At 33.5% G+C, this 14,301-nt stretch overlaps 1 protein-coding gene across 2 annotated transcripts in view; it reads left to right on the top strand.

Annotated features, from left to right (window-relative positions):
* The first annotated feature begins 6,041 nt into the window (after positions 1–6,041).
* Positions 6,042–14,301, top strand: part of Nha1 (Na[+]/H[+] hydrogen antiporter 1) — a 112,962-nt gene continuing 104,702 nt past the window's right edge. The window contains exon 1 of one of the 2 annotated variants that reach the window (XM_074130962.1): positions 6,042–6,236. The gene's annotated coding sequence lies outside the window, so the exon portion shown is untranslated. Of the gene's footprint in view, positions 6,247–14,301 lie in introns of both variants that reach the window. The other variant, XM_074130963.1, reaches the window with a different exon arrangement.

Here is a 14,301-nt window from a genome sequence, read left to right on the forward strand (position 1 = left end):
ACCAAAACAAAGCTCCTGTCTACGATTATAGTCTCGTGGCAATAAAAATAAAAATTTGACTAATGGTATCTCCTTAATTCATGGTTTTTTAATCCATTAGCACTAGCAGCCCTTTCTCTGAGTGTAAAGGAAACCTTTTTTATCGAATGATTTGATCAAACAGGGCTTTGAGAAATAAGGGCACTTTGATTTTAATCTCTCTGTCTCTCTTATTAGCAAATTGGAGAAAAAATTACTCTAGCCCAAAAGAGGAAGAATCATGAGGAACGTGATCACATATTATTTAAGGGAAAAAATAAATATTAAATATTTGCCCCAAATTTTCTTTGAATTAAAAAAAGAACCCATCAAAATCTGGATCATCCATTACATGGATGATGTTTACTCTTCTGTCTAATCATTTCCAACGAAAAGCATTGGCCTCATGTCAGATATTTATACTACGAGGTAGACTTCTCTGGAAATACTTTTTTTATCCAGGTCTTTTTAAAATAGGAATTGATGTACTTTAAATCTTGATTGAAAGATACTCCCTAAGAATTTGGGAGATGGAGTCTTGGAAACTTGAACTTACTTTATACTATGCTTAAAGCACATTACTATGCTCGCACTGTGTACTTGGATGTTTAATTGGACAGAAGGGCGTTGGAACGTTACTGATACCACGTTTAGTTTAATGAACATCAATGGTTGGCATGTGAGCTGTCCAATAATGGGTCCAAAATGGCGGTTTCAAGACACTTCCAGGGTTGGTGCTCTCACTTAACATTGTGGTTTGAGGTGATATCCCTATGTGACACATACCCCGGATCCATATTGAAGATTTATGAATTCAAGGAAGAAAAAATCATTTATTGTTTAGAATCTGAGGAAATCAGATTTAGGATCTTTGTTAGGTGGAGGAAGTTTAGGCTGTTTCATCTTAAGGTAAATTGTTTTCTTCGGATTCTGGAGGTGATCCAGATCTGGTTGTGGATTTTTGGTAGGTTAAGTTTGTTACGGAAAGCGTACAGCTTCTCTTCCTCATTGAGGAATTGATTTAGTCTATTAGTAAAACATATTAGCCTGACTTTTTTAACTCTTATGAACTATCCTGATGACTAATGGCAGCCTTGCAGCGAGCTTTAATGATATTCTCACTGAATCAGTGAACACTTCACTTGCCTGGCTATTGATCAATGTTCTTCAATTACTATTTTTGTAACAGCTTGTAACTTCTGCTTCACTTTTTGGTCTCACGATTCCTGTATTCTATTAAATAAATCTGAACCCTCATGTCAATAAGGATTCACTTTCGGCAAGTGAAGGTCTGAGCCGGTGTAATTTCCGTCTCAAACACCATTTATGAAAATTCGAAAGATGTTTATAAACTCATCTTCTTTATGTTCTTCCTATGACTGATAAATATCCCGCAGTAACTTATTACTCGTTGGAATGTCATTAAGAGATTTCCACTACAGTACCTAAAATCTCTCATCAAAACGTCAAGATCCTAAGTATGAGATGGTGGACTGTGGAGCGACCTAAAAGAAGAAATATTTTAAGAATTCGAATCAACAAATATATTTCCATAAAATATTTTAGTGATGTTAACTGCAGCATTGCCAACATCCTTGCAGAAGTAGTGGACCAATAAAAATCCAGTATTTTTACAAATAATTATAAAAAAAATCAGTTTAACATTACAAGATTTCATTGCCTAAAGCCCGTATGTATATTACAAAAAAGAAGAGAAACACATATAAAACAAACAAATAAATATTGTAAAATCCACAAGAATGATCAAAATGGTAATTACAGTAGGTACTATAAGTGAAGAGAAAAATGGATATACTCGTGTAATGTAAGACGCACTTGGTTTATACCAGGGATGGCCAGCGAGATTCATCCTAATGTTAAAAGAATAAAAAAAATTAAAAAAATAGAAACTTTCCTTTACTTTCTGTTTAGTTTAATAGAAAGGTTTAGTCTTTAATTGAACGTATAATCCAAGAAATATCAACGTACTTGCGTTATTTGCCAATATTCCTATCTAAAAATTGAGGTAAAATTCACTTTTAGTATAAGGAGAACATAATAGTAAAGGAGCTCGTAGTAGAGGCTGCAGGGGAAGGTTATAAATGATTGGAGAAAATGCTAGCCAATCAGGTATCACCAAACTCATCTTCGCCATTTTGCCCATTTTGAATTTAGCCAATGCCATACAGGATTCGCACTGGGCAACATAAAGGCCTTCTCTACTGCTTCTGATTGGCTGACGGTCTCTTCCAATCTGAAAATACCTTGTCACCATGAACTTGCAGCGAGCTCCTACTGCATTATGTTGCACTGATACAAAATTCTCATTTTTCTCCGTTTTTACATAGGAATTGAATACATATTACCTTTTTCTTCGTATTCTATTGCTTTTTAGCAAAATTTACCAATAACTATCACTCATATTAAACATGGGTAAAATGATATTTTCCAATTTATGAATAATATTTTATTTTTAAAAAAATCTATTAAAAATCTATTTTTTAGGTAAGCAACATAATTTATTTATTATTAAACTAATTGGGCAGCGTTCACCAATGTACGATATATCATTTAATTACAAAGGTTTGAGTAACATATCAGTAGATTGTTATCAACATTGATATTAAGTAGCTAATAAAAATTTTAAAATAGCTTCTATTAAAAATTTAAATTGAGCTTCCAACTCAATATTTTAAGGAGATATAATGTGATAAATTTTGGGTGCTTTACGTTTTCTTCAAATTGCTTTTAGCTGTATCTCATGTTCTAAAGGTGTAATCTCTGCTAAATTTCGGGCAATTTTAATACTGATCTACCTTTTTAGTTGTGCTCAATTCCTGCTTCCTAGCTCATTTTTTGAAGGAGATGTTATAAAATTTGGGTGCTTTACATTTTCTTTTAGCTGTATCACCTGTACTATTGGTGTAAAGTAGACCATGTAGCGGTAAACTAAACATTTACAAGGAATAAACAACTCAGTCTTCCAGTTTAACATATACAAAAGAAAATGGGACTTAGGTGTCACGTACCTATGTTTGACAGCACTTGCAATTTGAAGCAAAATCCACTTATGACAAGAATTGCTGACATTGCATTTGAATTTAGTGACTTCGAATAAGGTCTAATCTTGAATTGTTTCGAATAAGGTCTAATCTGGATGTCAGGCCGGTGGAAGAGCTGCTGAGAGAACACAGGCTAAGATGGTTTGGGCACATGATGAGGTTGGACACAAGCCGTATTGTTATGAGGCTAAGATGCAGGGTCAAAGAGGCAGGGACAGACCGCGCACAACATGGGAAGGGATAGTGAGAGATGATTTCAGAAAGAGGAACTTGGATTGGAGAAGAAATAGAAATCTGACTGAGGATAGGGATAGTTGGAAAGTTTTAGTGAAGGCACCTCGACACTGAAAGGTAAACAAGGAATGTATTAAGAAGAAGAAGAAGAAGATAGAATTACGGATGAAATTAGAAAAGATTCCTAAATTATTTATAAATTTAAGACACACCGTCCACTCAGCCAAATGATAACTCTACAGTTTCTGATGTAGTGATCTATTTTACCCTTGTTTTAAATTGGTCCATCCATTCTTCATAAAAGTGAGAGAAAGTTGCAAATATTTATCTAAAAGTTATCATAAAATGTTTTTAAAAAAAATCAAATGTTCTACATACTAGTATAATTTATTAAAAAATATTTAGCCTTAAGGCTTTTTATAGTGTTCTTTAGTACACACGCAATTCTGCTTTTTAAATTTTGTAATTAGAGACACGAAAATTTACCAACAGGAGTATTTGAAATAATTGTATAAGTATTAATAATAAAAAAAACTGATATGTAGTGGTTGGTTGATTAAGTTTCATTATTATTAATTAATTTGATTGAACAGGGGGGGGGAATAAAAAAATGTTTGAGGGGCGCCCATGAAATGAAAATAAAGTTTGGGCGTGTCCCCTTGAGGGTCTCTTTCAATTAGGTTTAGTGTTAGAGTTGGCTACACTGTGTGGTGGGTAATGTATGCGTGCTGGGCTAAAGTGCGTTCAAGGAAAGAGAGAGCATTACGGTGAGAGAGGTATGTGTGAAAGAGAAAGAGATACCGTCTCTCGAACTGGGTTCTTCTCGCTGTTGGGTCCCTTGGGGGAAATATATACACCCTCGTTTACACCCCCCTCCACCCTAAATAAACTAAAACTCAGTATGATAAATTATAGTTTGAGGAGAAATCCCATTAACTTTTATTTTATATTTTCACTTTTAGAATTTATTCTAGATTGTGGCTTACACGAGAGTAAGCGCATGCGTATTACACTTGTATAGGTGAAATCTTTAATTTGAGTCACCTCGTATATATTTCGAATTATCACGCTCCGTACGAAATGATTGTTTCTTCTTTCTTTTTTTTCTTGTAAATATGGTAAAATATTCTGGCTAAGTACTTCAACAATGTGACCTTTTTTTCTCTGAATAAGTTTAGAAGGTTATGGAGGCTGAACAGAGAAAGATAAATAAAAAAACTAGCAAATTATACCGCCAGCGCGAAATTTCCAATTCTAATTTCTCCTGATTCAGCGCCACTTGCAGGAATTATATTTAAAGAAGTTCGCCATTAACACAGCCTCTCTTCAAGAGATATTTGACTTGCTGGAGAACAAATATTCAGTAGGGTAGCGAGTGTGTTTCCATTTGGGGGTGCTACAACAACTGAAACATTAGAATAATTAATTAATTTTTAATAAAATTATCAGAATTGGTCAAAAATAAAAGAATAACTTCGTCTTTCCGCCTCAACGTTTCGATAAATTTATTGTCTTCTTCAGGGCGTGGCTACTACGTGGGATTGGTTGAGTTACAGATAAACTCAAAACAATTCCAACTTAAGACCGTTTATTCTTCTGGACGTGTGGCTACTACGCGGGATTGGTTGAGTTACAAGATAAACTCAAAAACAATTCAAACTTAAGCCCAATTTATTCTTCTGGGCGTGGCTACTATGCGGGATTGGTTGAGTTACAAGATAAACTCAAAACAATTCAAACTTAAGCCCAATTTATTCTACTGGGCGTGGCTACTATGCGGGATTGGTTGAGTTACAAGATAAACTCAAAAACAATTCAAACTTAAGCCCAATTTATTCTACTGGGCGTGGCTACTATGCGGGATTGGTTGAGTTACAAGATAAACTCAAAAACAATTCAAACTTAAGCCCAATTTATTCTACTGGGCGTGGCTACTATGCGGGATTGGTTGAGTTACAAGATAAACGGTCTTAAGTTTGAATTGTTTTTAGTTTATCTGTATAACTTAACCAAAATCCCGCATAGCCACGCCCTGAAGAAGACAATAAATTTGTCGAAACGTTGGCGGTAAGACGGAGTTGTTATTCTATTTTTGACCGAATTTGAATCCTAAATATAAATAGTTTATGGTCACTAAAAAGCTAATACAAACTCCTTTAAACTCAATGCGAGTCCCCCCACCATCCAAATTAACATTTCTAGTAAATAATAATATTTTAGTGAGTTAATTTCTGTTTAAACAAAATTTTAAATCTATCAACATGAAATTAAAATGAAAATAAACTATTATTATTGATTTTATCTGGCCAGGAAGTTGTAATAACCAACCGTGTCCCATTCAACAGGTAGGTATCAAGGTTGATGTAGTATCCGAGAGAATGTGACCACAGGCTGGGCCAGGAATCGCTTTATTTATTTAGTTTAATGATTTAAACTACTTTTTTTTTTTAATTTAGTAAGCCCTGGATTTCATCTTCAACTTAATAGTAGAAATAGAAATATAATAAACTAAATCTTTGACCTTTGTAGAGGTGACAAAAAAATGTTATAGTTTATGGTTTTTTTGCCGGTAGAGAGGGTTATAGTGGGGGAGAGGTAGGTAGCTGTTCACGAATAGTGGTGGTGTTATGTACACCTCACTTAATTCATCCGTTTTATTTTGTTTTATTTTTCTCTAGAGTGGGGGTCCGCGTTGAAAACTTATCAGCCACTATGACCAGTGAACATTTAGTGCTTTTTTAGTGGTGTCTTCATTAAGTTGTAATTCGTTAGCAGTTTCTTACGTAAATAAATCTCCGTCTTGCTTTGCTTCAGTTCAGCCAATCGTGAATGAATGTTCATTGGTCCTTCTACCAAACACACCCATCATCTTCCTGGTGTTATCAACTTTAATGTAAACACTACAAAAACTTTTTAACCCACGTAAGTGAAGGTATTTTTATATATATATATATATATATATTTATAATTAAGGCACACCTAAATATTTGCAGTGGTTAACCGAAGTTTTCCCAAATTTTTAACTGAACCAAGTGGAAATTATGTTATAGATTTTTACAAGACCATAAATGTGTTCGATTCTTTTAAAAGTATCACTTTAATTACTGATACTTTTTGCTTTATCTTACTGTTCATAAAGGGAAAATTTATATTTTTTTTAGTGATGTTCACGAAAAAAGGTTTCCGTTAAATGAAAATGTGTATATCACGGTTCGCCTAGAACGATTTTAATTGAAAAGTTCACCAACGTGAAAATTTTTTCTTTTCTCCTTATTATTCGGGTCAAAAACTAACCAAAATCCACTGAAAACCAAATCGGTTTACGTTGAGGATTTTTTTTTTTTTAATGTTTCAGGTCAAAAAACGGGAAAAACGGCTTTTTTTTGCATTGTTAAGCCTAATAAATGGAAAAACAATACAGTTTTTTTTCCAAAACTAATGCATGCATTTTGAAGCTGAGGGAATTTCCGACAGATTGATGTATTTTATAAATGATAAAAATGAAATTTCATTTTAAATTTCATAAATGAAATTTCAATCATCGGAAATTCCTTCAGCTTCAAAATGCATGCATTGGTTTTGCAAAAAACTGTATTGTTTTTCCATTTATTAGGCCTAACAATGCAAAAAAAGCCGTTTTTTGACCTGAAACATTAAAAAAAAAAAATCCGCAACGTAAACCGATTTGGTTTTTGGTGGATTTTGGTTAGTTTTGACCCAAATAATAAGGAGAAAGAAAAATTATTCATGATGGTGAACTTTTCAATTAAAATCGTTCTAGGCGAACCGTGATATATTGAAGTACAGTCAGCTTTTAGTAAAGTGCAAAGCTAAAATTTATTTTAGTATTAACAGGTTCGAATCCCGGACTAGGCCTTGGATTATATTTAATGGATAATAGGAGAATTTAACAATAAAGTGTGTTTGCTAGTTGACTCCGTCCACGACACCTAATTATTTTTGGAAGTGAAGGAATACTTTTTTTTCACTTTTTGATTACAAATTCAAAGTTTTTTTTTAACCAAAAGATAAGAAGTTCGTATAACTTTAATTTAAAATGCTCAATTTTAAATAAAATTGCATTAAAATAGACAAAATTTGGCCCTTTCCCTTTACTGCACTTTTTTGGGGGGAAATATTTAATTTGCTTTTAAATATAGTTATAAATATTGTGCTGTTAAATTGGATGTCAATCGTGAACGAAATGAACGCCCAAAATAAAAATTTGGACATAAAACAAATTATTACGAGCGTTTTATTACATGTCTGTTTATACCGTTCATTAAAAGATAATAATAATGGTAGAAGATGTGCTCTTAAATTAATAAGCTCTTCAATTTAACGCAGGTGATGTAGGATTCGCCTTGCCAAGCTTAATAATTTAATTTATTTTTTCAAAACAAATACACTACTGGAATTCCAAAAAAGAAGAACAAAATAAAGTGATTGAGAAAAACCGGATGGCAGGAAATTGTAATTTAATTTTAGTGTAGAACAAAAATTATTTGTTTAACTTGAGCTCTGCAGTATTTCTTTTTTGCCATAAAATAAAAGATAATATTCTATTGGGTAGAGTCTACGTAATTAATTCCAAACAACTGTGCTAATTAAGTCAGTAAGTGTACAGTAGATATCGTGCTTACAGTAGGTCAACGTTATTATATTTTATTATTAATATCCTGATCACAATAAATACACTATACTTAAAAAAATCTAAAGAGTATAACGATTAATTCATCACTTGTCTAGGCACCATTATAAATAATATGAATGAAGGTTTGTTTAATTCAAGCCAATTTAGTAGTAAAATAGTAAAGAGGCGTTGAAAGAATTTTGCGCTTGTCACAAACCAACCATTTCAAATACTTACGACATAAAATAACCTACAATTATTATTTATTAACTTGTATAAAATAATGAAGGATGCAATTCTTGTGGTAATGGACATCCTGTGTCTGTGTCTTCAGATTCTCTTACAGAAATAAGAGAGCAAGAAAAGTAGAAACTATAAATCTTTTAATCCATTTTCTTCTATAGAACATTTACAATTTACATAACAAAATTTTTGCTGAAATTTAGAATTATGTATCTATTAATAATTAAAACAAAGAAATGGCATTTTTATTCTGGCAGGCTTTATGTCCAACTACTTCATTAGGTGACATAAACTGAAGCGACGAACAAACATGCTATACCATAAAATTCTCATATTAACCATTAAAATAAAAATCCGAGGCTTACAGATCGGGGAATCGCCCACTAACCAACAATACATCTTAGCTTCACGGGCGTTGCCTTTAACCGCTCGGCTACTGTGGCGTCTACATTTGTATTCAATTACCCTGTTGATGTGGTGGCTCATTATTTTATTTAAGTGACACTTTATAATAAAACTTGACCCACATTTTACTCAGAACTGCCTAAAGTTACCTCGGCCCATGCTACAACTAAAAGTTATTTATTTAATTATTATTATTTTTTTTAATGAAAAAAATCGCCGGAGCCGTTTTGGGATAATTCCAATAACTGGAAATTCATTTTAGTAAGGTGGTGCTTTAATTTGAAAGTTCCTAAAGTTGTAAGTTAAAAACTATTTTTGGAATTTCAAAAAATGATAAATTTTTACTATCAATGTAAATTCTATTAAAATTATCTCCAGAGCTGTTATACAGTATCCAGCAAAGGTATTTTATGGGGATGTCCAATTCCCTATGAAACCTCGCAAAATCAATTTACATGCTTCTAGCTATGAAGGACCGTGTATAGAACGGCTTCCGGTTAGTTCTGCCTAAAATAAGATATTGTCTTCAAACCTGCAAAGCTAATATGCATTGTGGTACTGGGTTCGATTCCCGGTCTTGGTTTTGGATTTTATTTAATGGTTAATTGAGAAATAGTAAACAGTACGTTTGCTATTCGCCTCCGTCCACGACCTAGTAAATGGTAGTTGGACGTTAAGCCCCGCCTGAAAAAATAGGCGATTACTTTACTTTGTCTTCGAGATTTTTCCAAACATGACACTTAGATGCATTATCTATGTCCTCGTCGAGAGTCAGGACGCTTATCCTCTATTCTTGACTCAAATTACATTAATTCATTTTCCAACGCACTTTCGTTATAGGAGCACGCTGTTTTTACTATTACTTCAAGGATTGTAATAAAAGTAAAGGAATTGCCTATTTTGTTTAGGCCGACTTTACGTCCAACTACCAATTAAGTGTCGTGCACGGAGGCGACTAGCAAACATACTTTACTGTAAATTTCTCACATTAACAATTAAATAAATTCCAAGGCATAAGACCGGGAATCGAACCCAGTACCACAATAAATCTTAGCTTCACAGGTCTCGCCTCTAACCGCTCAGCTGCCGTGGCGCCTTCTCCAAGGATTGTTGTAGCACTGAATTCCGATCATATTTTCTCCTATACTTCTCTTTTTAAATCTTTTTTTTTTAAAAAAAGGAAATCACATCTCTCTTGGAGCTTTATGTCTACTTATTAAAGGTTTATGATGCGCTTGCGTACGTCATTAAGGACAAAAAGTTACTACTAACTTTCAATTAATCAAGTGCCTATTACAGCGATAGTTATTGTGCGTAAAACTAAAGTCAGGCGTATTGTTTCAGGCGAGCTTTACATCCAGCTATTAATGTCGTGGATGAAGCGGAAAGCCAATCAAACTTTACTCGAATTTTTCCACTACCACATTAAATAAAATCCAAGGTCTAGATCGAGAATCGAACTCACTAGCATACATCTTAGTTTTGCGGGGACTCGCCTCTAACCGCTCGGCTATCGTGGCGCTACACCACACTGTATTATTGTTAGCCACTAATCAGCTGATACTAATTCGAATTTGTTTCGTGAACGAAGTGATTCTAATGAAATTGTGGTACAAGCTGTAATGTACTATAATTGCAAATATTTTAATTATTCGTAAAAATGAATTAAATTGTATAAAATGAATATTTTCTATTTTGTAAAGTATAGATTTTTTGAAATATTACCAACTTAAATAACTAGTTTCCTCATTCATGTAATTTTTTTTTTTTTATATCTTTAAGACGGAAATATGATTTGAGCCATTTAGTCTATTTTAGCCATTTTGATCAGAACTCGTGGCACTTTTTCTTTCTTTCTTGGCATTATAGTCCATGAAGGGCCCTAGCCTCGTCTATTTTCTAGTCGAGGTTTCGAGATGTACTATTTTGCAGGGTAGGGTTGTCGGTCCCTACGCCCAACCTCTGCTTCAATAAAGTGCCTTGGATTTAAGGGGTTTATACCCTTTCTAAGGAAATGAAGCTCCTTGTGTGTGTAGAGTAAGTTCCTTGGTGTGCTTGTTTACGTGAACGTATTGTGTCTCTCTATTGTATAGAAGGAAGTGCATGGAGTAGGAACCCGTAGGATTGCAACTTCCAGGAATCTGCACGCTGCAACAGCGACCCCCTTGCAAGAACTCGTGGCATTTACGTTTCGTGGCTTACTAAAGTTTTGAGTAAGAAGAAAATTACTAAAATTACAAGACTGAAGATCTCTTGATCTACGTCTAGACTATCTTCTTAAATTTTTTTTTCAGAAAATGGATTAGATCTCTGAGATGTTACACATCTAAAATTTAATAAATATTCCAAGTTTTCAAGATGGACGTAGTTTGAAGATTTTAGCGAGAGATTGATTGTGTTCAGTTATTTATTTACATTTCGTATATTAACAATGCGTGCACAAACTTCTCAGCGTAAAAATTCTGAACCTACATCGAATTTGTTAATTTTGTGAAACAAAACCGCTAAGGGGGGTTTGTATATCGTATATTGTTTTTCTTTTTTGATTTACACGTTGATTAAGACTATTATCAAAATCGCCCTTTAAACTACCTTATCACGAAAGAAATTAGATAAGGGTAATAAACTAAATAAACTAAATAAGCACATCACAGCTGAAGCAAGCGATGTTACGACAGACAGACAAACTGAACGCTCACATACACGCAGAAATACGAAACATAGATGTGTACGGGTCGTTTGGTTGCGTTCACCTCATGATTGGTAGTGAGTTTTTATTTATTGCCACCAGTTATGGGCCTGTGAAGGCTCTTTAAAAACTGTTCGGCCTCTTAAATGTAACCTTTAGTGAAACTATAAATAACATATTTTATATACACATACACAGTAACACATATATATTTAGAAAAATCCAATACATAAATACCAACCCAATATATTTATTATAAACCATTATTAACTCCTCATTTTAGTTTTATAATATTTTAAGTTAAATTTTTTTAAATATTACGATGCCCTTTACCGTTTTTATTAAAACCATTAATTGTTAAATATTTTCGAAATTGAAATCCTTCAAAAATGTTGCTGAGATTTAAAAGATAAAGGGTTTTTGCGCAAGCATGCTTTTGAGCGAGGACTCAAGAAGTGATAGAAAACATGATCTCGAAAACGAAAACAAAACCGTAAACAGAAACTTTTTATAATATCGGGGTAACATCGTCTTACTCAACAATCCGGATCAAAATCCATTTGCCGGAAATACCAATTTAACAGTCTTTCTTTTCTATTTCTTTTTATTAAAGTTCTCTAAAATAGCTAATTTTTTTTTTTAATTTAAAATTTGAGCCATTGTTTTAAATCATTTTAGGGTAATTCAAAAGGGATAGGGTTAAATGAGTCTTTTGGTGAGACATTCTTACTGCTGAAAATGATCGTGAATAAGGGGCACAATATTTAAATTTACGACTAAAATTTAGAGTTTTAAGGAAATGGCGGGACCAAAATAACAAAATTCTTTATCAATTCGAAAGATTTCTTCTATTTCCTTTTTAAACCAAATCAGCGAATTTATTCAAATTTGGTGACGATTAACTGCTCGCATAATTTCTTATCAGTTTTTTTATAAAAATATATTTTTTTGGGGGGAACTTTAATTTTAAGAGGAAAGGGATCAGCTGCTGGCCCTTTGATTTTCTCTTCCTAGGAGCTCCTTACAGCTCAAATTGATGGACTGTTTTATGTAATGAGAGAACACTATCCGGAGGCCGGTAGTGCACTATAAAAAGCTTCTGGAGCCAATAAACTCAGATGTTAAAATTCTCAAAACTCATTAAATTTTTTTTTTTTAAATCTTTTATTGGAATTTACTACTGCTACGACTGTTGCAACGAGCAAATGTTGTACCTGATAAAAAAATACCATCTACACTTCAATCTCCTTAGAGGATTACCTGGTAATGTGGAGGAAGATAGGTGTTCTATGAGAGGGTTAGGATGAGCTGCTGTAGAGGAATGAAATTTGAGAAAACGAGTGTTAAGCAAGATCTAGTAATGAAAGGGAATTTGAGGTCATTATGGAAGTATTTTTGACTGTAATGTCTGAGATGGAACGCTTAGTCGATCCCCATACTTCGATGCCGTATGACCAAATTGGTCGCAGTAACAGTAGATATAAGAGTCTTTTGTTATGTAGGTTATGTTTCGAACGTTTGTCAAGTAGTCTGGCGAGAAGTTTGTAGCGTTGGTTAGTTTCTTGTCTTTTCAGTCTAGTATGGGGATTCCATGTCAACCGTTTGTCTAGGAGCAGTCCAAGATAGCGTACTTTGTCCACAGTTGGTATAGGAGTTTGATTCAAGATGATGGGAGGTAGGATTTTCCGTCTGAGAGAAAAAAAAATTAATTTTAAGACCGTGTTTCTGGTGTAGAGTCACTCTTGGGCAACCTCTAGTCATTTTCGTGAGATATTGGATTTTACTACTGGCAAGTACAATAAAGTTGATAAAGGCATTAATTAGATGAACATTTTCAAGGTAAATAGAAATGATTACAAAAAAATCGAGAATTGAAAAGTTGACAGGTAGTTGGCAATATATTATCTCATACCTGCAAATACCTGCATCCATTTTCGATTGACAAATCAATTTATTTCTTAAAATGAACGCTTGCTTTTGCCTTAAATATACCCACAAATTTTTCTATTAACCAATAATTGTATAGCCCACCTGAAATATACACATTTGTAGTTAGGAACCTGTTCAAAAACACACGTAATTAAGTACACATATGAACTGAATGCATTTTCAATGCATCTATGTTGTTTGAGCGACGGGCAGGTCAGAATAAGTGTTGTTGAACTTACGATTCAGGTTTGGGAAAATTCTACAGTGATCTGGAAAAATCTTGATTCATTGCTAAAAAAAAAAAAATAACTTTGGCCTGGAATCTCTTAGACTAGACTCCAAGTGTCCTGGAGGAGTTATTTTAACTTGGGGTGTCTCTATAGATCTTCAAGTGCGCAGTAGGGGTAGACTTTCTAGCACTTACTTCTATAGAGCCTAATCTTTGTCTTTAGAGGTTGTTGAAAACTACAGAAACGCTGTCTAGTAGGCTAAAATAGAATCGGTCTCGTTCAATCACTTTTGGAACAGCGATCCTGGCAAGATAGCCATATCTTATCACTTAGTAATTTCGGGCCAGTAACATAGTGGTGATTGCTGGCAATACGATGAAGTATATTATGATTGCTAAAAGCTCGAATCCCCTTAGCAAAAGCAATCAATCTAGTAAACTCTCTCATAACTATTTATTTTGCCCAGAATTACCTTAACTTTCACTAATTAAGAAAATGAAAAAAATTACTGCGCCCAGTACTAAGAATTTTCTATTATTTTTCGAAATGCTGATAATTTTATGCTAGTAAGTAAACGCTCGAGCGAAGATAAGGAAGTAGTTAATGTTCAATAGCTAAATTTATCAGTGGTTTTTAAAAGGGGGAAAAAACGTTTCATGCCAACTGTTTAACAAAAAATTTCCCTTACGCAAATTAAAAAAAAGAAACTTTTCCCTGTTAATATATTCTAGGTGAGATAAATGTCCGGTGATAATGGACAATCGATGCGCTAAAATTTAAAAAAATAAAATAAAACTAATAATAGTCATCAACCACCCAAAAAGTTTTACACGAAATATGTAACCAATTTCGGCTCTT

Source organism: Rhodnius prolixus, unplaced genomic scaffold (assembly GCF_049639745.1).
Source record: "Rhodnius prolixus isolate KJV_2025 unplaced genomic scaffold, Rpr scaffold_4, whole genome shotgun sequence".
Classification (NCBI taxonomy): Eukaryota; Metazoa; Arthropoda; class Insecta; order Hemiptera; family Reduviidae; genus Rhodnius; species Rhodnius prolixus.